Source organism: Stegodyphus dumicola, chromosome 10, assembly GCF_044657685.1.
Source record: "Stegodyphus dumicola isolate Sdum_Otavi_A_Nest chromosome 10, ASM4465768v1".
NCBI classification, from domain to species: Eukaryota; Metazoa; Arthropoda; class Arachnida; order Araneae; family Eresidae; genus Stegodyphus; species Stegodyphus dumicola.
Window position 1 is genome coordinate 112,699,870 of NC_140777.1, and position 25,960 is coordinate 112,725,829.

The 25,960-nt window shown below is 30.8% G+C and overlaps 1 long non-coding RNA gene across 3 annotated transcripts in view; it reads left to right on the plus strand.

The window, feature by feature from the left end:
* Positions 1-6,298: 6,298 nt before the first annotated feature.
* Positions 6,299-25,960, plus strand: part of LOC118189098 (uncharacterized) — an 872,843-nt gene continuing 853,181 nt past the window's right edge. For all 3 annotated transcript variants that reach the window (XR_015043503.1, XR_015043501.1, XR_015043502.1), the window contains exon 1: positions 6,299-6,451. This is a non-coding gene — a long non-coding RNA (uncharacterized LOC118189098). The remainder of the gene's footprint in view (positions 6,452-25,960) is intronic.

The window sequence follows — 25,960 nt, forward strand, 5'->3', positions numbered from 1 at the left end:
TGTTTGTTATTCATATCTTCTATGTCTGTATGTACATACGTTTAAGAAGTTAATATTTTCTTCAATGTTTTGAAAAGATGTTTCCAAAAATAGGTAAAATTAAAATAAACAAAACACTGAAAGTCTGTTAAGATATCAGACTGAGAAGGAAATTTATTACTGTTTTTCTTCCTAAATTATAAGAGCCCACCAGCGGCCGAGCGGTAAAGTCACTGAACATTGGTAGTTCGGTCCGAGGTGCGAATCCCGCGAACGGGCTGGTTGCATGGGTGTTTTCGTGGGTTTTCCACGTGTAACGTGTATACGAGTCAGTTTCCCTTAGAAAGTCCTCCACGAAGGCATCCCTCCCCTTAGGCAGATAGCCCTAGTGTGCTTTGCCATAATTAAATACACACACATACACACCTAAATTATAAGAATAATTTAATCTACAGGATTCCTAATCAAGAATTTCTGAAATGAAATCCATGTTTTATGTTTCGTATACAACTGAACGTTCCTATGAGACTGACTGCTAACACTTAGATTAAGCATGCGTAACACATGGTCCTCGGCCGAATCTTAAATATAATTGAATATAAATCATTAGCTTTTTAAATTTGAAGAAAAAACTCTCGTAGTTGTAATGAATAATTTTATAAAAATTCTTATTTTTATATTTTTTACCAATTTTTAATTTTTCTTATTCTTTTCCCATTTTTGTTTTGTTTGCATAAGCATTACACCTTAACTGCTGTCATTTACCAGTGGTCGGTGGCTTTGTTGATCGTCTGAGTCTTCTGTTGCTATCAGTTTGATCATATTTATTCCTGATGTATGTAGCTGTCAGGTTCCGCGCTATATCAGTCTGAGGTTTACTTTCATGTATACGTGAATTTGCAATCAAACACTAATTAAGACGGTTTCATCAAAGAAGAGAAAAATTAAAAGTTGAGAGTCATACATTTCCAGAGAAGCGGAATGACCATTATTTGTTTGTAATATGAAAAGAAAAAACTAATTGTTTGATATACACTGCCCTTCAAAAGTTGAGGAACAGCATGTTTCTCAAAGCTCACCATTGCAAAAATGTCAGTAATGTTTAAATTCACTGTTCATATGTGTGACAGTAATGAAGTTTAAGAAAATATATGCAAAAACAATAGCTACCATAGACATGTTTCAAGCGGACCAAGAGTTACAACACTTGTGAGAAATTGTTATTATCTCTTTCGGCCCGAAGGAAGAGCAACATTACTATGGCTCAGCTCATGGTAGCTTATTTAGTGTCAACAGGAGCAAGAATCTCAGCTACAATAGTACGCAGTCGCCTGCACAATATGCAATACGACCAGTTGTTTGTGTCCCTTTGATCCGAGGACGAAGAGGTGCCCGTTTATGTTGAGCAAGAGAATCTCTCTCCTCGACCAGTCAACAATGGGAATCTGTTCTATTCACAGACGACTTCAAGTTCATATTGGAGAGTGAATCTTGTCGTCCGCTGTTCTGGAGGGAACAACGCACCAGATACAACCAATCCCACATTATGGAAAGACACGGTTACAGAGGTGGTGGATTAATGGTTTGGGCTGGTATCTTTCTCAGTCCTTAACTTTTGGACGACAGTGTATTTGGAAACTATTTCGATTTTGAAGAAATACAGCTTAAAAAGACATTATGCGAAACACGCTAGTTACAACAGTCACAATGGTAAACTGAGTACAGATAAGATACAAAATTTGAAAAAGAGTATATTTCTAGTATAAATGCTGTTCCGTTAACATATTGATGTAGCTAACAACATGTTTTCGAGCAAGCTTTATTTTTAGCGAAAAATATACCAAGCACTCAGAACCATATTATGGAAGCGAGTTTTTTTAAGGAATGCTTTACTGCTTTCATGAAAGTATTGTGTTCTAAGAACAGCAATGAAGTTGAAAAGATAAGGCTTGAAAAGATTCTTGAAACCATAAGTCTTGAAATATATATTCTTGAAATGCATAATGTCTTGAAACATATGTCTATACATGTCTTGGTATGTCTATATGTGTAATAAGTGAATATATATATATATATATATATGTGTGTGTGTATGTGTGTGCGTGTAATATTTTAATTGCTCATAAGACACCAGTACTTTCGATAGTCGTCATAGCTGAGAGTAAAAGTATACAGACGAAACTAACAAAAACTGGATTTTGACGAATCACTTAGTCTTAATTTTCACACATATGAAATTATTTTGACAGACGTTTATTCAATCATAGTTAAATACGATAATTTTTACTTACACTGGCTTTAAAAGTACGACGTAAGCGTCTTAGACAAAAAAGCATAAGCAGCGTGGAGATGTTGGCAGGTCCGAAGTTAAGAAAAGGAATGATGTAGTTTCTTGCGAAACAGTATTTATTCTAAGTAGGTGCATAAGTATAGCTAACTTGCTGTTGGTTAATTTTGGGTTGTTACGTAACGTGGAAAGATGTCGAATTTGGGAAAGCAGATGAATTTAGGAGGAGATACCAAATTTAGACTAGTCGGTTCTGAGGTTGTCAATTATTTCTCAGCGTAGCCATCGTATTTTATTATATTTTACATATATAATATAACCTTGAAATATGTGATATATCTGATATTCTTGAAAAGATAAGTCGAATCTATGAAATGACGGGTGGCATAAAATTAAACATGAAACATACCGCATCAAAATTTAAAGAATTTTCCATTGCTCTTGTTGAGAGCACAAACACCTCTGATAGCGCTTAGTATGATATATTTATTCTTGTTGTTGACACCAGCTTCAGTTATACGGAAATTTCATGCTGCCTAACCAATGAAGGATACAAGAAGGTAAAAATATTTCCTCGGAAGTAAAAAATGCTTTTGCTTAGATTCGACCTTAATTGGCAAAGCTAAGCGGTATATCTGCCAGCGAGCTCCATCAATGATTAAATAAAAATTAAATTTGTTGTCCAAATAATATCAGAGTTTTCCGATAACAAAATAGATACCAAAGATTTGTTTGTATTTCACTGCATTATACACCAAAAAGACCTGTGTGTAAAATCAATGAAATCTGCACATGTAATGGATGCGTTAACTTCTTGCATAATTAAATAGAGGGCTCTAAGCCACAGTATATTTCAAGAATTTCTGGCTGATGTGCATTCCAGTCATGAATATCTCAAATTTTATTGCGAAGTACGTTGGCTAAGTAAGGGAAAGATGTTGAAGTATTTTGATGATTTGAAAGATGAGGTATCTCTTATAGTGCATATGAAAGGAAAATATATTCCGGAGATTAAAAAGCAAACCCTTGATGTGTGATGTTGCATTTCCTGTCGACATTACAACATATCCGAATGAATTCAATGCTAAGTTAAGGAGCGGTTGATTTATGAGCTTTATGGAAATATCAAATTATCTCAGATTAGCTTCGACTTTGGAAAAGTCAGATAAGGGGAAACAATACTTTCCATTTTAGAATACTTGCGAATCACAAAAAGGAATCTGATTGCGAATATTTTGAGAGTAAGTTGAAATCATTAAGTCAGTAATTCAACACTATGTTCAGCGATTTTAAAAGACGAAGAAGGAAACTTGCGAATTTTCTCTTCTCCATTTGATTTTGATGTAGAGCTAGCACACCTTTCTTTGCAAATGGAATTAATGGAAATAAAAGAGAAGCTTGTTCTGAGGACAAAAATCAAGGATATTACACTAACTGATTTGTATGAAAACTGTTTCCTACGGGCAAATTTCCAGAGCTGACAGCTTTTGTCCGCAAATAAAGTGATGCTATTTGGAAAAACCTACAAATAAGAGCAAATTTTTTTGAGGACTAACTTCGTGAAATCCAAGACGAAGATAAGAGTTATTGATCGCACTTGGAAAACACGTTGCTAGTTTCAAGTATGCTTGTCTAACAGCAGTATTATAGAAAAGTAATTTGCGAATGAGTTGAGCTTGCAGCTGATGAAGGGTATGATTAGAAATAATATATGGATTATTTTTGAACAAAATAAGTGAAATAACAAAATAATCGTGGTAAAAATAAAATCTTTTTTCAGTTACAAAATTTGACAAAACAGCATAAAATTGTTTCGGAAAGTAGAAAATAAATTGTTTATTGCATAACATGTAAATGTATGTAAATTAAAATGATAATATAAAAAGTGTTAAGAAGCATTTTTAGGGATTACCGAAATTCTAAACATAGAGGAATCATATCGTATTCATAGAGCTGCCGATGTAGACATTTTAAGATATTCACGTTAAATTGTGCTATAAATAAGTATTATGCCATCTAATGATTTAAATTTACATTACATTTGATCAAGATTTAAAGGATCCTAGCAAAGTAATATAGATAAATTCATTTTCCTATGATGCTGAGGTTGGTAGATCTTGAAGATAATAATTTAACATAAACAAAATGAAGAACGTAATACTGTCTGGTAGGTAATGTTGAAGATATGCTTCGTTTAGACAGAGAATCTCGGCTTAGTGTTGTTAGAGTCACGCACATTTAACAAGTATTTGATTACCTTAATCTATGATTCGAAATTTTTGAGCTAAATTTATTCTAAACCTTAATTTGTGAAAACTGTTTATATTCAGATTTTCCAGATGCCTTCGAATGTTTAGTATATAAAATATTTCTACTACTCTATGTGTTGTAAACTATGCGCTCTCGCCGAAACTGAAAAGCAAGAAATGAGGTTGTTTTAATTTTAATTATATATTTTGTTTCCTAAATTGCTATCCTTAATCTTACATTACTCTAATTTGAGTGAAATTTTATTATTATTTTATCGAAGACCGACTTTCTGGAATACTTTCAAGAGGAAAGGTTCGTATGTATCCTATATGAGAGAAAAATCTCAAGTAGTTAGCTTTCTGCAACCAAACATGCTTTCAGAAGTTGATGTTCAGTGGTCTTTTTCTGATAAAGCACAAAATCTGTAGGTGGCTCCGAAATTTAACCTTGAATGTAGTTTCAAAGCTGTAAGGTTGTTGAAACTGAAAAGATATCATAATTAATTTACACAGGTACAGAATAACAATGCCATCCTTTGAATAATTAAAAGAACCGAACCACAATGTCAATGGAATTTCCTTTTGCAAGCACATTTGAGATTTTAGATCCTTTAACTTAATGTTTCCACTGTAAATCTGTAACTTCCACATATATAAAATTATTCTTAAAATTCTATGAACTAATTTTGTCTGTAATTCAGATTTTTGTTTTGCCAGAACATTATAAAAGCTGATTTAAGTTCAAATTTCTGAGAATCGCGCAACAGAAAGGAAAAAAAAAATTGTAATTTTTAAGAGAATTTCGTTTACACCAAGGTCTAACCAACTAAGAAAAAGTCACATTTCAAAACACAATCCATAATTGATCTTATAGTATAAGCGTAATTATTTTTATAAAATTTCCTGGTTGTGTGTGTAATGGTAATTATTTTTATAAAATTTCCTGGTTGCGTGTTGTTGGTAATTATTCTTATGATATTACCTGTTGCACTTATTCTTTTGAAACTTATACGAAGACTAAAACTATAAGAAGACTTATTTATAATTTATTGTATGTAATGATCACATATCAATGTGAAATTCAACAGCTCATCATATTCGTAATATTTCATCACTGTTAAGCGTTTTTCTAATACTAAAAAACACCTAAATATTCGATTTATTTTAAAGCTGATAATAATTGTATACAGAGAGAAAGCTCAGAAATGAAACCTAGATTTTAAAATATAGTAGATGATACTACAAGATTTTGAAATATCATATATAATTGCTTCTATCAAGGAATAATATCCATTTATAATCTCCAGGGTCTTAATTCTTATCTTTTGTTTTCGCATTGATTCAAGTCTCTTTATAATATTTTATACAATAAGTAATTCAAAGGTGATTTTAATTTCAAGTTTTCACACAAAAATTTTAAGCAGTTAGCAGTCCAGATAGAATTTTTTCATTCTCAAGCATGAATATCGTAGTTTAGCTTTTTTCTAATTGAATGTGTGATTAAATAAAAGTACTACAATATCAAATGAAAATAATATTCAGGGAGGTAACTAAAATATATTGAATAAAAATTAGCATTTGGTGCTAATTTTTGCATCATTAGTAAGCTTCCCTAATTGTATTTTAATAGTTGTTTGTACTGAAATTAAACGATTTCTTAACCTACAAAGAATAATACAGAAAATTAAATTCAAAATCTTTAGAATTACTACAGATAGATGGCGCTAGGTTAGTTGCACAAACTTGAGGCTGCGGCCAACTGTTGCTCTAGGGAGGAGTCGAATGCAACAGGTTGTTCGCATTTTGTTGAAGTTCGTAGAGTTCTTTGCTTTTGGTCATTTAAATGAACAATAAATGGAACTTAATATTCAATTTACAATCGTTTTTATACCAAGAATTATAGCGATTGATTTCTTAATATACTAGGATAAAACTTGTGAGTATTTTTCTAAATAACTTACTTATGATATATGTGTTGATTTGTGTCTCATTTTAAAAGAGAAAAACTATCATATTTAATCGTAGTTAAAAATAATTTTATCTAATCAATACTAATATGAATTTGTCTAATTTAAAATTTTCACAATAAAAATTTTGTTTTCTTTTCTAATACGGAAATACATGTAACTACTTTGAGATGACTCTTACGAGAAACAATGCAAGGTACCATTTAAAATATTCAGCAGATTTATAGTATTCATAAAAGGAACATTTTTCATTATTTTACACAAAATTCTGTGATTATATTAGATATCTAAGTAGTACCTAACCATTAGTATAATTTTTATCGAGAAATTCTTTCTATTTTTTCTATAAAGCGTAAAAGAAGTTCATACAAAATTTTAAAGTCCTGTTTTCAACTATCCGAAACCTTGTAAATCAACTAAGTTTGCCTTTGAAAATGATATATATGTTTTTCAAACAGCAAAGTTCCTCAACTAAAAATAATGTGTGTTGGTTTGGAAATAATGTATACGTAGGAAAGTTTCACCATTATTTTATTAAATAATTTTATATTATGTATTTAAATTATTTGAAATAAATGAACTTAAAAGAAATAAACAAAAATAATGGAAGACTTTTATGCTTTCATATTTAAACTATTAAAATATTTTTCAATAATTTATATTATGTCAAATAACATCATTAGAAAATTTTACAGAGTTTTTTTTCAATTCTTTACTAATTTCACAACCCGATACAGCAGTTTTTTATATTAGAAGTGGTATTTCATACAATTAGTCAATAATTTAAATATTATATTTTCAAAGCATTGATTTCCAAGTAGAATAATAATTGACCAGTCAGTTTTTTTAAAATAAAGTAAAGATTTTGCTTACATCATTTTGATCAATTAACTTTACACAATGACGTATTCTTACGAATATATAAACTTTAAAACGATAATTGATCATAATATAGAAAATTAAAATAATTTAAAGATTTTCTGTTTATACCTAAAATTTATATGCAAGAAATAGAAGATTTCAGATCAAAAGTATATTTCAACTGTATACTTTCTTCTGTTTCTACTGGAATGTGATATTTTATCTGTAGCTATTTATGATTATAATCATCGAATTAGTTTTGATAATTACACCAGATTAATAATAATCTAGTGCATAACCAGCTAATTATTAACAGCATTAAGTTATTAATGTAAAACAATCTGATCTGAGCCTTTCATTTATCTATTAGACTGTATTTAAATCAAATTTTTAAATAAAAGCTTTTATTTAGCAGTTAGAAGACTGAAATTTTATGAAAGAAAAATATATTGTATGCAATTATGATTTTCTAAACGTCAGACAGATTCTTTTGATCAGATATTTGGAGCAAGTTTGATACATATCTTTCTCATTTCAAAATGAAGTTTGAATTGTTATTATCTGTATTCTACTATGCTTTAATAAATTATGCATTAAATATTTAAATATCTAAGCCTAAAATTTGATTTTCATTTTTAACTAATTAATATTTATGAATGTTTAAACTATTTAAAGCATATATGAGAAGCCTCTTAATTTTATTAAATTTTTACAACTGAAGTATGTTTTTTAACGTACTTGCCAAATGTGTAACTAAAATATTGTGAAGTGGTAACAGTGATCCAAATGAAAAGTATATTAGATTTCTTCATGAAGTACTTATTATTTTTTCTTAATTACATTAGATTTGCAATGAAAAGAATTGCCCTGTTATTAATGAAAAGCTTAATATCTTGAAATATTTAACAGGCATTAGCAAATATTAAAAATAATTGAAGAGAAAATTTATTAAACTGGTTACAAAAACTTAATAATTATTTGCTAGATAAATTGCAATTAACCTTACAAAATGAATTTTTATTAATATAAATCCTTATTGTCTATTGTTGTATAAATCCGTTCATTACTGTGTACTTACTATGTTTTGATAGTTTTTTTTCCATTACATTACTTAAAATTAAGGCATAGTTAAAACAAGAATGTTAAACAATTTGAATAAATATTAATAATAATTGAAGTGAGGATGTTAAACGTTTTAAGCGGTTTTCTTTTAAATTAGTTCTTTGATTGGCTGCTTTGATTGTTCAAATCTTGGAGTTAATTTTTACCTCCTTTCCTTTGATCCGATGTTATTCAAATTTCTCGTACATATATATTTGCGATAATGATACAACATTTCACGTGAAGTTTTCCTGATTGCGATGAGGAATATTTTAGTTAGTGCTGAATTTTTCTTTCAAATCCATATTTAACGGTCATACGAATCATCGGGAAAATTTAGTTTTTGTGTTATCGGATAGAATGAAAAATAATTTTTTGAATGAAATGTTTTTTTGGAATTTCTAATACAATTTTAGAATTTTGAAAGTTTTTCCCCAATTTTCTTTCCTTTTATTAAATATAGTGCAGTTGCTAATGATGATGTACTTTTTAATTAAGAGATTTAAGCTTTCATTATATATACATTTTGAATTCCTGGAAAGTACACCTCTAAGAACACCTGTTATATAGAAGAGATTTATAGGAGGTATTGGCGTATACTCCCTTGCAGGTAGCAGAATTAGGGTGGGAAATAAGTAATTGGCAATGGGATGTCCGTCACAATTTTACTTAAATTTCTTGTGTGTTGAAGACTACAAAATGTCGCCTTAAAATAATGCTAATAATACTAAAGAAGAGTATTAGCGCTCTACTTGTGTGTTTCTTTTAGTCGTGGGTCGTGATTCTTAACTTAAATTATAGTGCTTTGATGATGTTTTGCGAGTATTTTTATAAATTTATGTTTTGACAGTTTCGAATTTTAGATCAGTATGTAATGTGCTATTCTTTATAAACCAAGGTGAATTAGCAATTTTCCTAAAGACTTTATTTTGCAGAAATTAGATTTTATAGAGGTTTGGTTTTGCAGCATATCTCCATATGAGAGAGGCATAAAGTAAAATTGGGCCGATTATTGTTTCATATACTATTATTTTATTATAAAGAGAAAAACTGCTATATTTTACTAGAAGAGGTCTTAAGTTTTAAATTTATTTCTGAGTTTCGTAAAATGAAGTTTAAAAGCAAGATTGTTGTCAAGTAACTTTAATTATTAGCAGCTCTGTGATTTTAATGAAGAATAAGATGGGGTATCTAAATTAAGCATAAATGCAAATCCCCGTTACTTATCTGTATTCTTCAAAATAAAAAGTATACAATAAAATGGATTCAGGTTGATCCAGGTTAAATATGTAATCGATCTAAATGCTTTTAATTTTTCAATATTACCATAAATTGTTGCAGCATTCAGCACATGATTGGGTTAGGTTCAGGACTTTTTCTTCTGAAATACATTTAATTATCTTTATATATCTGAAATTTCAGAATGAATTTTAAAAAGTGGAAATCATAAGGAAACAACTTTATGCCAGTTTTACTTTCTGTACGTATTTCTTCTGAAGCTATGTATATCCAGCTATCTTTATAAAGCTTCTGGATTGTTCCGAGTTGTCAACTCTTGAAATACTCTGTGTGAACATCCGCTGTATTATATTATGCTTATTTAACTATAGAATTCCTGTTAGATTTTTATGATTCTAAAACAAATTTTCATGAATTTAATTCCGTGCTTAGGGACTGCGATGTGAAAGTGACAGTTATCTGAATGAACTTGCTAAATTCCTTCATCGGATCTCTTGCAGCTTTCTGAATTTCTAAAACGTTCTTAAATTATGCCTTTTAAGGTAAAATTCCACTTCAAGGATCAGAAGTAATCTTAAAGAATAGAATCTAGTTTTAACAAGGATTTAAAAGCAGTTACACTTTTGAATGCTATAGATGCTTGAAGACAGCAAATATCTTCAAGCAATTATTCAATACAATTATTCTATTCTGCGATGGAAACATTCTCGTTTCTTTCTATTCATTCACTGAACCTTTACTGTTAAGTACTTATAACAAAAAATATAGTAAATTCCTAATATTTTAGTGAAAGTCAATTAAGTTATTACAATAAATATTGAAACTACTTAACGTTGAAAGCTTTAATGAGATTAACCAAAAGCATTTTGCTACAAAATTTTCGTTTTCAGTGGGTAAAAGTTCATAAAAATTTGTCTGTATAAATGTATATAGCAGTATATCATAGCCGCTGGATATATGCAATTTTATTTTGTGAGTTACATGAAGTATTAGTGAAGCAGTTCTCAATTAAGGAGGGAATTCCATAGTTTTAAGGAGGATAAGGTCAGCCTTTTGTCTGGCTGCTAAATATTTAGTTTTAGTTTATGAATATTCAAAACTACTGTTATTCAAGTTTTGTTATTTATCAATATATTCTATACGTCTTGTTCAATTTGTTTAAATACATTAAAACGATCAAAATCTAATAAATGTATATGTATTTTTTGTATTTTGGAAAGGACGGAGGGGGGGAAGGATTTAGCCATTGGTTAAAGGGGTGCATAGGTAAAGCAGGTTTAAAACCACTGTATCGTTGTCGAGTTGGTTATGTTTCCTAGTTAACTGCTGTAGGAGTGCTAGTAAATTCTCATGCGAATGGGATTGCTACAGCTTCACAATTCTTACGGAATCCGTATGCTGCCACTGAAACACGAGGTTTACGGTCTGTAGTTTCTTGAAGCCGTCTTGAGATATTGCTGTATTCCAGAAGACCCGTTGTTTACGTCCCGCTCACTGCAACACGCAAGAAGGCTCGTTTAGCATGGTGCAGACAACATGCACCTTGTACCAGACTTCACTGGAGCATCGTACCTTTCACAAATAAGTCAAGATTTATCCTGAATACTGATTCGTGATGTATCTTTATCTGAAGAGCACCTGGAACACGATATCATCCCTCCCATATCAGAGAAAAGGATCTTTACAGTGGTGGAGGTGTCATAGTTTGGGCAGGCATTATACTGGACGGCCGCGTAACCCTGCGTGTGTTTTATAAAGGTTTCCTGACTGTAATGAGGTATAGAGAGAAGAGATCTTAGAGCCCTATGTTCGACTTTTCAGGGGCGTAGTTGGTCCTGAGTTCTTGTTAACCCATTGACCGCCAAAACTACAAGGAATGTTTCTTTTCTCGTGAAAATAATAACAAATATTAAATTAAGCATTTATAACATAAATTTATATTGAAAAAAAAATGCTCTTAGCTGTGGAAAACGCGAGTGTTGCGTTCGCGCAACGTCAGCGGAATAAGACTACGGATGTTTAGTGAGTAGGATTGTAATCGTGTGATGCTTCTTTTGAGTGGAGCGCAGGATTACTTTTTAGCTGTGTAACGTTTTATAAATCTACAAATCACTTTAATTGTAATTAATTTGATATTAAACTATACATTGTATTTCTTTTATAAACTCAGATTATTTCAATTGAAAGATTCAATCATGAAGAGCTTGATTACAATCATGATGTAAAGCTACATTACATACTTTGCATCTATAAACAGTCTGGCTATGGTACTCTTTACAACAAAGTCTTTTGTTATCAACGGACTTAAATAATAATGATAAAATGTCTACCATCTCCATGCAATGGTTTTTGAATGCTGAATTTACTAGGTCTTCCCGTTGCTGATCTATTTCTGGCTAATTCTACACTCTCAATAGGAGTTTGCAAAAGGAATAATGCATTCTCGCGTCTGAAATCTAAAAGAGACTTTATATTTCCAGTAGTAAAAGGTGGTGATATTTAGTAAGTTTAGATACGGTCTCATCTCATATAATTTATCAGTATTGTCAATTTGACTATTGTCAAATGCAAATTCTGCTTCATATTCATGTACTGAAAACGTGATATCGATTCTCGTACAACAGGAATAGAAATGTCCTTATCAAAAGACCAATACATTTCTTCTTGAGGTAAAGAATAATATCCTGTAAGCAATAATATTCCAATAAATCTTCTCATATAGGCTTCAGATGCAATAAATTTTTTTATTTTATTTTATTTTTTTGCTGAGCGTATATATTTGTCTGTTCAACGAGAAGAGAGTAAATGTCTAAACCAAAACGAAAATCGAAAACCTGTGCACTAGTTTTACCTTGTATTTTGTCTTTTATAATTTTTCTTCAATTTCTTTCTTCATGTTCTTCCTGAGACATAACTAACAGTTCCTTTTTTATCCACTTCAAGATTTCAATCTTCTGCTTTTTAAACTTTTTAGTATGACTATAAGTGCTCTCAGGAGGCTGAAACTTACTTCTTACGTGAATTTTAACTTCCCCAGCAGTATCATTTGATAAAATATCATTATCATTATTTAAAACATTGCCATTCCTTTCTTCTTCGTCACTAGTTTCTGCAATTTCTGGGGGAACAACAACAGTATCAGTTTCATTCTGGTCATTATTAATATTATCATCATCTGTTTCTTCAACAAAAAATCTTTGAAGGTATTCTTCTAATGTAAGATACCTCGTTCTAGGCATTTTTAAACAATCAGAACATGAACCAGAACATCGAAAGGAATGAGTGAAAAAGGAGATTGACTACCCGTTTCCTGCTGACATTGCGTCAACGCAACACCTGTCTTCCCTTCCTTCCCAACACAAATATAAATATCTGACTGATGTAATGTTCTGATAAACGGTGACCTTGACTAAAAATAGATCACTCATAAATACGGCGATTCTTTCGTTAAATATTTTCAGCAAAAATACCCGGTCGGAAATTTTGCTTAAAGTATGAGATTAATTATTATAAACAAAATAACTGTTGGACGCAAATATTTTTTTACAGAAATAATCTTCATAATATTCCCTACACAAAATCATCTGCTGGTATAAAATATCTCAGATAGTTATATTTATATACACATTTATTTTGACCGTTGCGTCAACGCAACACCAGCGGCTAATGGGTTAATGGACAACAACCCTAGTCCACATAGGACTTCCCTATAGAACATATTTGGGACGCTCTTGGGAGGGAAATTTTACTTCGCCAAGCCGCTCTGACAACCATTCGAAAGTTGAAACCTGCCTTGCTGCATGAATGGAATCAAGTACCAAAACTGCCTTCTGTTGAGTATGGCATCACGCTGCGCAAGCTGTCTGGCTATGAGATGATATAATAACTCATATTAGACTTATTTTCATTTTAATGTCACAACATTGGTTTTGGACATCCATATATGACTTTCTTTACTGATATTCCTACGTATCTAAAAAACGTTTTTAATAGAACATCTCTTTCTCTATGTATATCATACCAAATGAAATTCTAATATACATTCATACAAAAGATATATATTCAAATACCTCTAGTGTATATTCATACCAAATTTCATTAACATATGTCCATTAATTTTTCATAAATTCTCGATATAAGGTGCAAATTCTCTTAATTTTTCACACAAGTGTATTAAGAGTGTTTGCATATTATCATTTAAATTACGTATTTTCGAATATTTCTGTGTATTGACATGCATATTTAAAAAAAAAATTTACCCTTTTGGTTTTATATTTTAATTATCTTTACTTATTTGATCTATTCGAAAAGCTAATGTTTTCCATATCGAGTTGCAAAAGATTCTAAAATTCAATGAATTTCGATTTTATGTTTCACGACAATATTTATATTCGAAAAAGAATGGAAAATGCAAATTGTGTGACAAGTTATCCGTATTGGGATACGAAATAAAACAAATAGTTTCATGCATCTACTATTTTGTTGTACGAAAATATTTCTTGAAAGAAGCAGATTCATAATCACGCAACCTACTGAGCTTAGTACAAAGCAATATTTTTCTCCTTGAAAAACTGACATATTACATTATGCAAAGGTCAAACGTTTACATAATATATGAGAATTATTTATTAAAATAAAGGAAAACTTCGCAATAATTGAAAATATTTAAATTATTTAAAACTCGTAGTTCTTTTTCACACAAACAATTCGTCACTCATCTTAAGAATAAATAGGATTATCATAAAATATAAAAATTCCGTCTCATATACTCTTTTAATTATGCGTTTGAAAATTTTATGCAATATATGCTCTTTACAAGTTGCAAATAAACATACTTCAATTATATGTTTGCTTGCGAAGTGCAGGGCATTAAAACTTCTACGTATTTAAGTTTTAAATTGAATTTGAGGATTCGAGCTCATTTTGTAGGAACTCAAATTTGTTTTTAAACATGAAACATAAACTATCGAGACAATGCTAGTCTGAATTGTCATTAATGTAACATTGAATATTTATTTTTATCGAACGTTGCCTTTTGTATTTGCTCCTATCTCAGTATTTGCATTTAGGAGCGATCTAACGTTTTATTCAAGTTCCTTTTAAATTTTCATAAACATGAAATATCTGTGCGTGATAAATAAATTACAAACAGTTTCGAAATATATTCTTACGAAACTAATTTTGTGCAGCATTTTAAATTACTTTAATAATGAATATTATATAGCTCCTATCTAGTTTCAAGTTATGGATTATAAATCAACTTTATTATTTAAGTATATGACCTAAGTACAAATTTCTGTAAACATATAAGCATTAAGATTTGAAATTAAAGGTGAAAGTTTAATATTAATGTATTCAGCAAAATTTATAATGAATAAGCGCTTCCGTAAAAGAGATGAAATCAGAAGTTTGTAAGATTAACTTTTACCGACCGTAAATTTCTTGGATTGGCAAATAACGTTTCTGTGCTCATCAAAAGTTGCCAATTTTAATCAATAATTTTGATTAAAATTCTGACTGTCTCATTGGTTTTCGTATTCCTATATGTAAAGAATAATTTTTTTCATTCGTTTTTCCCAACAGATAGCGCTAACAAGATTTTGAGGCAAATTATCAATTTCGAATTAAAGCTGTTAGGCAGAATAAGAAGGATACTGCCTTTTAGAATTGCACTGGGCCTCTTTCATTATTATTAATGACAAATCGGAGTTAGAAACTTCAATATATTAAAAATAAAACTTACATGCTTTTCCCTCTTCTTATTATGCAATTATGTAAAATTAAATAAGGGAATAACGATAATGATATGAGAGTCGAATTTTCCATCAACTTCTCAATTTTACGCATTTACTAAAAAAAAAAAAAAAAAAAAAGTAATCTCAATTTTGCATTGCTATTACAATTATTTTTTTCTTTTCATGGCCTGAAGAGCTATTTAAAGTCAAGCTTTCTCAAGTTAAGAGCTGAATTACTTCTTTACGAGAGTCTTATAAAATCTGTTCCTGACTTATGCGTGGAAGCTTTGGTGCTGACTTTACGTGACTAGGAAGCTTTCGGGACTTTTGATAGAAGGCTTTTGCAGCACATACTTCGTGAGATCCGCGTAAAATAAAGAACTGTTTATAATTAACGCCGAGCTAAAAAATTTATAAGGAAATTTGATTTTATTTACAAACGATCAACTGGAAATTGTTTGTTTATTTAAAGCTCGTTGCTTTTTCGCCAGTTCCATGCCTTAACATCGAACTGGCTAGAGGTCATATGCTGGTCAATTTAGCTTTTTTTGCATTGCAATTAAAAATAGCAAAACTTAGTAAATGTCTTGTTTAACATTAATTGTTAATTAATTGTGATTAATTAATCTCTGATTAATTCTCTGATTAATCTCTGATCTCTGATGATTTAATCTCTGATTAGGGTTCCTTTATAAAACTAGCAGTTTTAAGTAGCTATATTGGCAATATAATTCTTCTAAAACCGTTGAAGACTGTTTAAGTAGGAAAGGTAGATCTTGCAAGATTATTGATTTTTCAACTTATTCAAATTTGTAACCTTTTCACAGTATGCAAAATTTGAAGTTGAACAAAATGCAGTTGCTTTTAAATTATTATTAATTGCATAACGCACCGCTTAATTGTGATCACATTTGCCAACGACTGTTTTGTTGTTGTTGTCGTGTCCGTATTTACATGGAAAAATGGTTGCCAGAGTCTACTCCAAAGAGAGGTTGGACTTCTATTTTCCACCCCAATTTCAAGAGAAAACACCTCGGAGAGTGGTCCGGAGGTCTCCAACCCCTGTCCCCTTTCATCAAACCACACGAGAGGACTTTCCGCTCTCCGCATATTTGACTGCACCCATGCTGCACGAACACTATACATTTAAACATACATCTATGTCATCTCTGGGATTCGAACCCGGACCCTTCGGTACAGCAGTAGGCTCCCTAACCAGACGGTTTATAGTGGTGAAAGGCAATATGCTACCATGATTGTTTTGATAACATTAATAGAATGACTGCATTGAATAATGAGAAAAATAGCCTTTACACTATCTATGGACGTTAAATTTTTGCAAATATAAGTACTTACTTTTACAGCATTTTCATTAGGAAAAAAATCACTGATTGTTGATCACCTGAAAATATGGCGCAGAAGCTCATTTATGAACAAGTCATATTAATAATGTTTCTGGAAATATGCTTCAGAAAGCGACCAGCAAATATCGTCTTCTCTCATTGATGTTCCGACTTGAATTTTTCATTAATATCCATACTACGAGTAACGTTTAATTACTGACAACTCATGTTAATCGGAGATGTTTTGGTTATATATAATTTCTTTTATTTCATCATTTATAAGGCTGGCAGGCTTAAAATAGCTCTTTATTACCTTTTCTAAGACGCCAAGATTTAAAAATTACCAAGATTTAAATATTATCTGAAATTAAAAATCAAGATTCTTTGCGATTTAGTTCCTTTCTCGGCGACACATCTCTGTTATTTGAAAATTTCTATACTGTATTTCGACCTTATTCAGATATTTTATTTTTATCTGATGGCATTGTTTTAATTAAAAAAATTCATTTTATAATATTTTGATAGCGTTAAACGACCAACTGATCACAGTAAGCGATGTATTTTCCATGCCATCGTACACAAACGGGTGGGACTTCCGTAATTTGATAACAATATCCGAATCCACTATGATCACATTGAGAGGTGCTTGTTAAAATTTAATAATAATCTGAAAGGCAAAGAAACTTTATCCTTTTTTTTATTTGATTACGGCGGCGCACGCAATGGCATTCGTCAAAGGAAGGGATGCTCCATTGAGGGCTTTTATGGGGAACTGGCTCTATGGACGTTAGAGACAGAGAAAACCACGAAGACGCAAATGCAGGTAGCTCATTCAGCGGGATTCAAACCCATATCAAACTGTTAAGCATTTAGCTTCTTTATTGCTCAGCCGCCGGTGGTCCAAGAATTATGTATGATAATTACAGCAAATTTTTAACACAGGTGGCTTATAATTAGAGCGTTATATGCATTTAATTCTTTATTTTATTAGCCCTCAAGAACAGAAAGGAGATCATCACTTTCTTTTAATAAAAGCATTTTGATTGTCTAAATTTGGTCGAGCTAACGTATATTCAGACCATTGTTTTACGAAAGTATAATTAAAGACTGCTTTTTGGCATTCTTTTGGCATTTAATATTTACTGCACGTCTGTAAATGGGAATTATTTTCGAACGCACATAATTGCATTTTAAAATATTAATGACATTTCTTACAGCAAAACGACACCTAACATCTTTCAAGCTACATTTACCTCTTCTTTATAAATTCTTCATTCTGTTTATACTTTTGATGAACGAAATGGGCAATATTATTTTTCGCTTCAACCTTTTCCCTTAAAGTGATTAAAAACATGCCGCCTTTATTTGTTTTCTCACCAATAAATAAAATGCGACAATTACCATCATCGGAACGCTTGCTCTGCGTTTATGAATTAAAAATTATTCATTATTTACATTCATAGCTTAATTAAACAGCTTCGTAAAATCGACGCCTTGAAGTTGACGGATTTTCCTCCTTTGATCACAAAACCGAGACAGAAATTTGATTCCAACATCAAAGGGTTCATTCAAAGCTTTGATTCGATGTCGCTAACTGAATTGATGGGGTTCGTAATTCATAAATATAAAGCAACATACTTTCCACAAAATGGAAAAATGCCCGGCTTCTTATTATTCTCCATTATTTTCAATATTAAAGACGACATAATCACTTTTTAAAGCATTTTTTAGTAATTAGCAAAGCCATTTTCAAGTTTTTTTCCACCATCTTTCAGAAATCTATTTTCTGTTCGAATTGAATTAACAATGAAACTTGTGTTTGAGGGATGAAAAGATTGGTTAATTAGAAAGTTCTTTCAATGCAAGAAAATTATTTTAAGCCAACCAATGCTATTGTATCAAAAATTAAAGAAAAAAAAAGCATTTGACTGAGTTTTTTATTTAGTGTATGTACATTAAGGGTTACATATATTATATATAGGTAGATATAGATACCAAATTTTCTATAATTACTTAGCATTTATTTCTGAAATTATTATTATGTAATGAATGGATTTATTTAAATTTTACAAATAGAGAAGACTAATTAATGATTTTAACAAAACAATAATAAGTAAACTTTGACTAATATTCATCAACTATTGAGTTACATTTTTTCTTATTTATATCTATGTTCTAATGATTTTCAAATGTTGCGAACTGGGAATTTTAATAAAATTTGAGTAAGTAAACAGAAATAAGAAAAATTATTGCTGAATTTAGAAGAATCGCGACATATTAAAAAAAATTATAGCGAACGGTATAACCTGTGAAACTGTTGTAGGAGGAGATAGCCTGTAGAAAACTGAAGGGTAGAACTGCCGCCCTAATCGTTATAGTGGCTGTTGTTTCTGGTTACTTTTTCGTTGTACTCGGATTCGAAAACCGGAGAGGGCATGGATGTTTCTAAGCGTATAATCTGCGTTGCATGAAGGCGCTCAAACTACACGGTGAGCCAAATATTTTCTCGTGTGATTTTGTGGTAGGAAAGCGGGGAAACTCTCGGACTGTTTCCCAGCTTGTTATACGTCAAAATCGAGGAGGAGCTTAAAGCTAGAGCAGGGGCGACTACACCTGTACGAACAATGTTGAAATTATAGTGCCCCCTCCACTTATATTTGCACTTGTACGGTACAGTTTTATTAAACGTTCGTATACAGTAATCACTCCAAACAGAAATTAAGATAGTTTTCAGATTCTCAAGTTCAATGATAGAATATCTGCCTATGTGAAAAGATCATAAAGTTATTTCATTGTATTCTGAATTATAGAACCTCAAAGTTAGGTCCTCTAGTATAAGATTTCATCAATTTAAGAGGTAGAAATGATTCACAAGATGCCGGTCTGCCGAGCGAGGTGAAATTTGCTGTCAGAAGTTTGATAAAAATTGCATTTAACGAAAAGACGATAAAAGTTCTTTACTTGATGGAAACTTTTCTTGTCTAACACAATGAGTTCTTTTTTTTTTTTTCAAAAGTCGTGTCTTTTGCTTGACATGGCAAACAATATACATTTTATTTCCTCATATTTTTTTCAGAAGTTTGTTGGGTACTTACATGATATTGCAAACAACTTAGCAGAAGTCGGCAAATTTTCAGAAGGTACGGAATTCTGGCGCCCATGTGCATAACAATTATTCAGGCTATCTCTCTCATAACAATCCTTCGGTCAAGCATCTTCGCAATTTTCGTATCCTTTCTTTCTTTTTTTTTTATTCTAATTTCCAATGAATTTTATAAAAATATATTGATGTTTTTTGCCTTAATTATAAAATACGCGCTTAAGGCCAGTAATGAAAGAAACTTTGGTAAACTTTCTGCAGGAATACAGCAATTTGCCCTAAAAGCTGTACAGGGAACAACGAGGAGATGTGTTTGGTAGGCAGCGGGTACACCAAAACCTTGCATGATTCAGAGTCTCTTCTATTCTCTGATATTTTTTAGCGAAAACAGATCGCTATGTATACTTGAGGAGAAGAATGTAAGCGTTTATTTTTTAATATATCATATAATCTTTATTTAGTAGTTAAAATTTAAATTGCTTAAGTGTGTTTTCCTTTCGTACGTTAATAAGGTATGCCAACTTACGACAAATATCGATAGTTAAATAATTTAAAAAAAATTGCAAAAACCACAAACTTGCACAAACTAAGTAACTTTTATTTTTTCATCTTTAAAAAATTGAGAAATTACAAGGTTATTGCTTTAATACGTAAGTACCATTTATTGCTTCTTTGTAAAACATGCGATCTACTTCTTTTTAGAAGTCTCTGTTATCTGTTTGTACACCATGAAGTTTACTAGTATCACCCTTTGAGGAAGAATTCCTCGCGAATAGCTTCTTTCAATAAAAAATTACTAACACAACGGTTTTATTAGAACTTTCTGAAATTAAGGTTTGTCTGGCCGAGGAAAAGTTTTCTGTTTCCCATATAGATGACTCTTGGTTGGCCTCGAGTTATATTAAAGAGATAAATGAAAAATTATAATTTTTTTTATTTTTCTAATTTTATTAAAATTTTTAATTTTTAATTTTTGTTTTATAAACTAATTGCATATTTCACTAGTAATGACTTTAGGAAACTGAAATTTCTGTCTGCTGTTTCATTAAAACTCGTACTCAAGTTCCTTTCCTAACCTGTAATGTGCCAATCAGGTGACGGCTGCATAAATTTAAATAAGCACTTCAGTTAAAAACTTCTCATTTAAGAAGTGCTTTTTAAAAAAATTAAGGCGTGTTAATAATCACTGCCATTTATTGTCTGGGTAAATCCGCTTGGGCCGCATGAAAAAGAATTTAGTTTTAGAAATTTCCAGACGCGTAGTGTACGCATATATTTATCTGCGCAACTATTCTGGAAATGCATTATTTTGTAGAATTAGTTCATGTATAATATTTAATTTTTCTCAAAGTTAATGATTTACTATTGCTGTTTAATAATCGTATAAATATTTATAGGTTTCATATGAAATGCAGCTTTTATAAAACAGCAATGCATATCTTTGAAATAAGTGTAATTTTGGCGATATTGTATGTTAAATTCAGAATAAAACCGCCAAAAAGACAACCCATACGTTGCTAGAACAGAGATGGGAAAAACCCTTAGAAAATTGTTTAGTATAGCTAACCGAAATCCATTTATTTTATAGATATATTCCTTTCACAAAAAGGGAATGAAACTTGGATAGAAAGAGAAAAAGTCCGCTATATTCGGCTAAATAATAAAATACGCTAAGCTTCTGTGAAAGCCCTTGGCGTGCTGTGATGCAATAAGTAGAAATTGATCATTCGTTTTCTAGCGCTCTTAACATCACGCAATATTGCATTCTTTTTGGATAGACGCATTTTTTTTAACTCTTTGTACTACTCTTCTTTTATCGTTATTGTTCTATGTATAGTTGAGGACGAACCTTTACAGCACTGAAATATACCATATATGCGTAAGTGATGCGGAAATGCTGAAAGACGGAGGGAGTGTGTAATTTTGCTCAGCTAGAAGATATTGAATGAAAATCGCAGGTAATGTTCGCTAGATCTGAAATGCAAAAATAAGGTATGAAGGAAAAATGTTTGTAATACTCTGTTCTCCTTGCAGGCGATTAAATTTCGCAGTTATGCTTTATTTATTTATTTATTTTTTGCTTATGTTTGGTAATATTTCTATTCGTTACATAAGTGAATGTTACCAAAGGGAGGTTATTAGGCTAAAATTTTAGTTAAAGATATGGGTGACTGTTATTACTAGATCTGCATGGATAACGGCGTGTGCTATATTTGTTAAATGTCGTTCCATGCAAGGCAAATTCTGAAAATGTATAAAATTAGGAAACCATAAATTGAGTATTAGAATCCGGTCTCATTATTATTTATATTTTACACTTTACCTACTTCTTAATATCAAGACAAATTGCCAGTAATTACCGACTTCGTTCTGTTTGTGCTACTTAGCTTAAAGAAGGAGTATTGTCATGAGCTTCTACTTTGTTGCTTAAAAATTCAAATTTCTATATTACAAATCGTAAAATAAAACCAATGCAATTTTCATAAACAGATTCATACCAACTACTGCAGATTGGAGATACTTATACTGGAAAAACAAATTTATAAATTACCGTTAAACGTATTTAAGAATCGTTTAAAAAATAATGTGCGGATTAATAAGTTTTTGTTGTCGGCGAGTAAAGTGTTTTCTGGTGGTTTTTAGAAAAAACACCAGAAAAAATAGATATTAGAAAGCGAAGTTTTCACTTATTACCATTCAAATGACCTAATTACAAAATTTAGCAAATTTTCGATTGCTCGAGCTTTATTAAATTGAAATTAACTGTAACTTGAACTAAATGTTGTAATATACAGTTAGAAATTAATGTTAACTTTACAAGGTGAGATAAATCTTTAATTAATTTTTTTTTGTCCCTGCAATTCCAGCGCGTGAACGTTAAGCCACAGCCATTTGTTATTTTGTCTAAAAATCAAGACTAGGAATAATTGGGTCTTTTCTATTATAGGAAAACTTACACCAAATAATTTGGCTTTGGCAGATATATGCGCCAACTTGCTACATGCTACATTCAGCTAGAAAATATATTTTCCTCCTGAGATCATATCGATTGGGATAAAAATTTTCTAAACATTAAAAAAAATTGACTCTTAGTGTAATTACTTAACAAAAAACAAAATAGAATGGCACACTTTAAAAATATTTTATTGGCAATATTTGTTTTGAAAACAAGATTTGGACTTGCTGAATAATGACAAAGCAAGTTAGGGCTATCTGTCTGAAGAAAGGATGCCTTGGAGAAGTTTGATTTGGTTTTATTTGATTGTGTTAAAGCGAGGACTAAGCAGCTTAGTAAACATTCATTCCTTCTCTGGGATTCAAACCCGGGTCCTTTGGTACGCCATTCAGCATCGCTAACCACTATCTCGGTAATAATGTTTTACTGAATGTAGTTAAAACTACTTTTATAAAAGCAAAAGTCAAATTAGGTCAAATGTTTATAATAATAAAAATGCGAATAAAATTGTAATTCAGATTATCAATTTTATGTATTATGTAGTATGAATTCTAGAAGTTAATGTTCATTACCTTGCTGCCTACTACATTGCAACTTTTGACAGATGCTCGATTTGCGCCTTTGGATGAATTTGTACCTTCTTTCGAAACTTTGTCGGCAAGGTGGCATTATTAAGAAACAGGAAACTGTCGACAAAAATCTTTTTTCTCATCTGCTATACATTTCGATCTATAGTAATTTCTATCCAATAAAGACATTAATTTCTCTATGGAGCAATCTGAAAGTAAAACCAAGTTTTATATAATATTACTGAATGAGTACTGTGCATGCTGTGAATTAGTAGAGTCATAAATAATTAGATCAAATGATCGGAAAAACTCGAAAGCTTTCTTAGCCCGAGAAGAATGAAAATGAAATTCTCCTTAACAATACATGGAATGTCGCAGATCGTCTAAATGCTCTCTGAACAAGTTTAAAGCAAAGATCACGGAGAAGAATCTCAATACGACTCTGAACTGAGGTTGCTGAATTAGCTGATTCATGGCTTCTCACAGCCTGCTCTTTATAGGGATGTTCGAGAAGGAATATAAGAAAAGTTGAAATTTTTAGAAAACATGGCTCTTAAAGGCTTTGAAAAGGCATTTTCTAAAAATTAATTTAGAGAATCTCGCCAAACTAGGAAAACCTCGTAAAAAGAGGATTTACAGCCTATCGGGTGTAGGAGGATAGAAGAATCCAGTAGGGGGATTTGCATCGATTCTATTTAAGCTACACTTAAAATTCAAATCTCAATCAATTTGCAGTGAAAAATCTACAACAAACTATGTAAAATAAGCACATACAACTATATTAAATGATCATAAATTCAGAATTAATTAAAATACACAATAAATAGTTATATAATTATTATATAGCGTGAACTAATTAAATAAGTAAGTAAAATTAATATGTAACAATAAATCATATAAAACAAAATTATGAAAAAAATGAGTACAAATATTTACAAAGGAATATCAGTGTGATAAACTTAAATACAAGTAGGAGCAACATATCAAGTTATCCAAACGCATGAAGAAAATGAAGAAAACGTTTTTGAAAAGTCAGATAAGAAATGTGTAAACATTAATATGATTATAAAAAGCTGTTTTTATTATAAAAGCAAATTACTGGTTAGTATGCAAGTTGATTTTATTCTGAAACTTGTTGAAGAAATTATGTTATTCTAGAGTTATAGATTTTGATAACTAAAATTTAAACTACTGTATTATTATTCGAAATGCTTTCTTTATTAGAGCTGACAAAACATAATAATAAAAATCCCGATAGTATCAAATTATGATCAAAGAAACGAGAAAGCATTTAATTGAAAATCTTGGCTTTTATGTTAAGAAGAATGTTGATATTCTCATCACATCTCAAAGGAAAACATAATCTCCAAGGTACGGTTTTAATAACTTTGCCAACCTAATGATGGAACCCATTCTTCTTTTATGAGATCACTTTGCTTTTAAAGGCTTTCATTCTTCGTAGATTTTCATATTCATAATTTACGATTTACACATCGGTTCCTTTGCATCAGTGTTAATATTTACACCCATATTTCACTCTAGTACGGGAAATAAATGATAAGGCTGTAGATAATATCAAGGTTGTTCATTAATACAATTTAAAAATCTGAAGGTGACCAAAGGCATTAGCTGACAGAAAGTGAATGTCAATGGAAATTGTTTTGACTCTTGTCATATTGTAAACAGGAGTGGTATGAAAGTAAATGTTTTACTTGAATGAAAAAATACAAACTGCAATAATTCATTTTTTTTGTTTTGAATACATTAAGTAGTAAATTCTGAGTAATCACTTATAAAAAATGAAGAAATTCGAAGTAATAGTAAATACAAACAAACAAAGAATTCATAGCTGACTGCAATTCTCCTATTCCTCTTTTTTAACGGTGCTATTGTGGTAGTGAATGCAAAAGTTGTAGTGATTGCTCGAATTCAAGCATTACAGGTTTCCACATCAACCATTGTTACTCCTGCTCCGTTCACTACCGTGACCGAGACTATATCCAATCATGTATTGGTTACTTTTTTGTATTAATTTTTACTTCGAATTTCTTTATTTACTTACTGTTAAACTGCACAAAGTTATTTTTCTCAAGTAATATCTTAAATTATCAAGTATAGAAAGTAAATAAGGTAATATGGGTATTATATTATGTATATTTTGCTAAATCCTAATTAAGTGTAAAGGTATAATAAAGCTTTCTGATATTCAGGGTATTACCTTACCTTTACTTTATATTATGTTTATGCAGTTTACGCAACCTGTAATAATGTATTCTTAGTTTTTAAGGAGTAAGCAGTTTACTTCGAGCTAACAATCACTTATAATACCACTCACTGTTTTGACAAATCCAATTCATTAAAATGGGTGCAATAATTGTATTTAACACGCAGATCATTCTCGAAAAATTATTTATTACAATTATATAATAATACTACGGAAACCAAAACTGCATATTGACTAAACTGTATTGGAATATGGAACTACTTCATTGAATTAGCATTCTAGCACATTGGTCAAACAAGAATTAATCATCAGCATTTCCATTGCACCTTCTCTTAGAAACCTCTAATCAC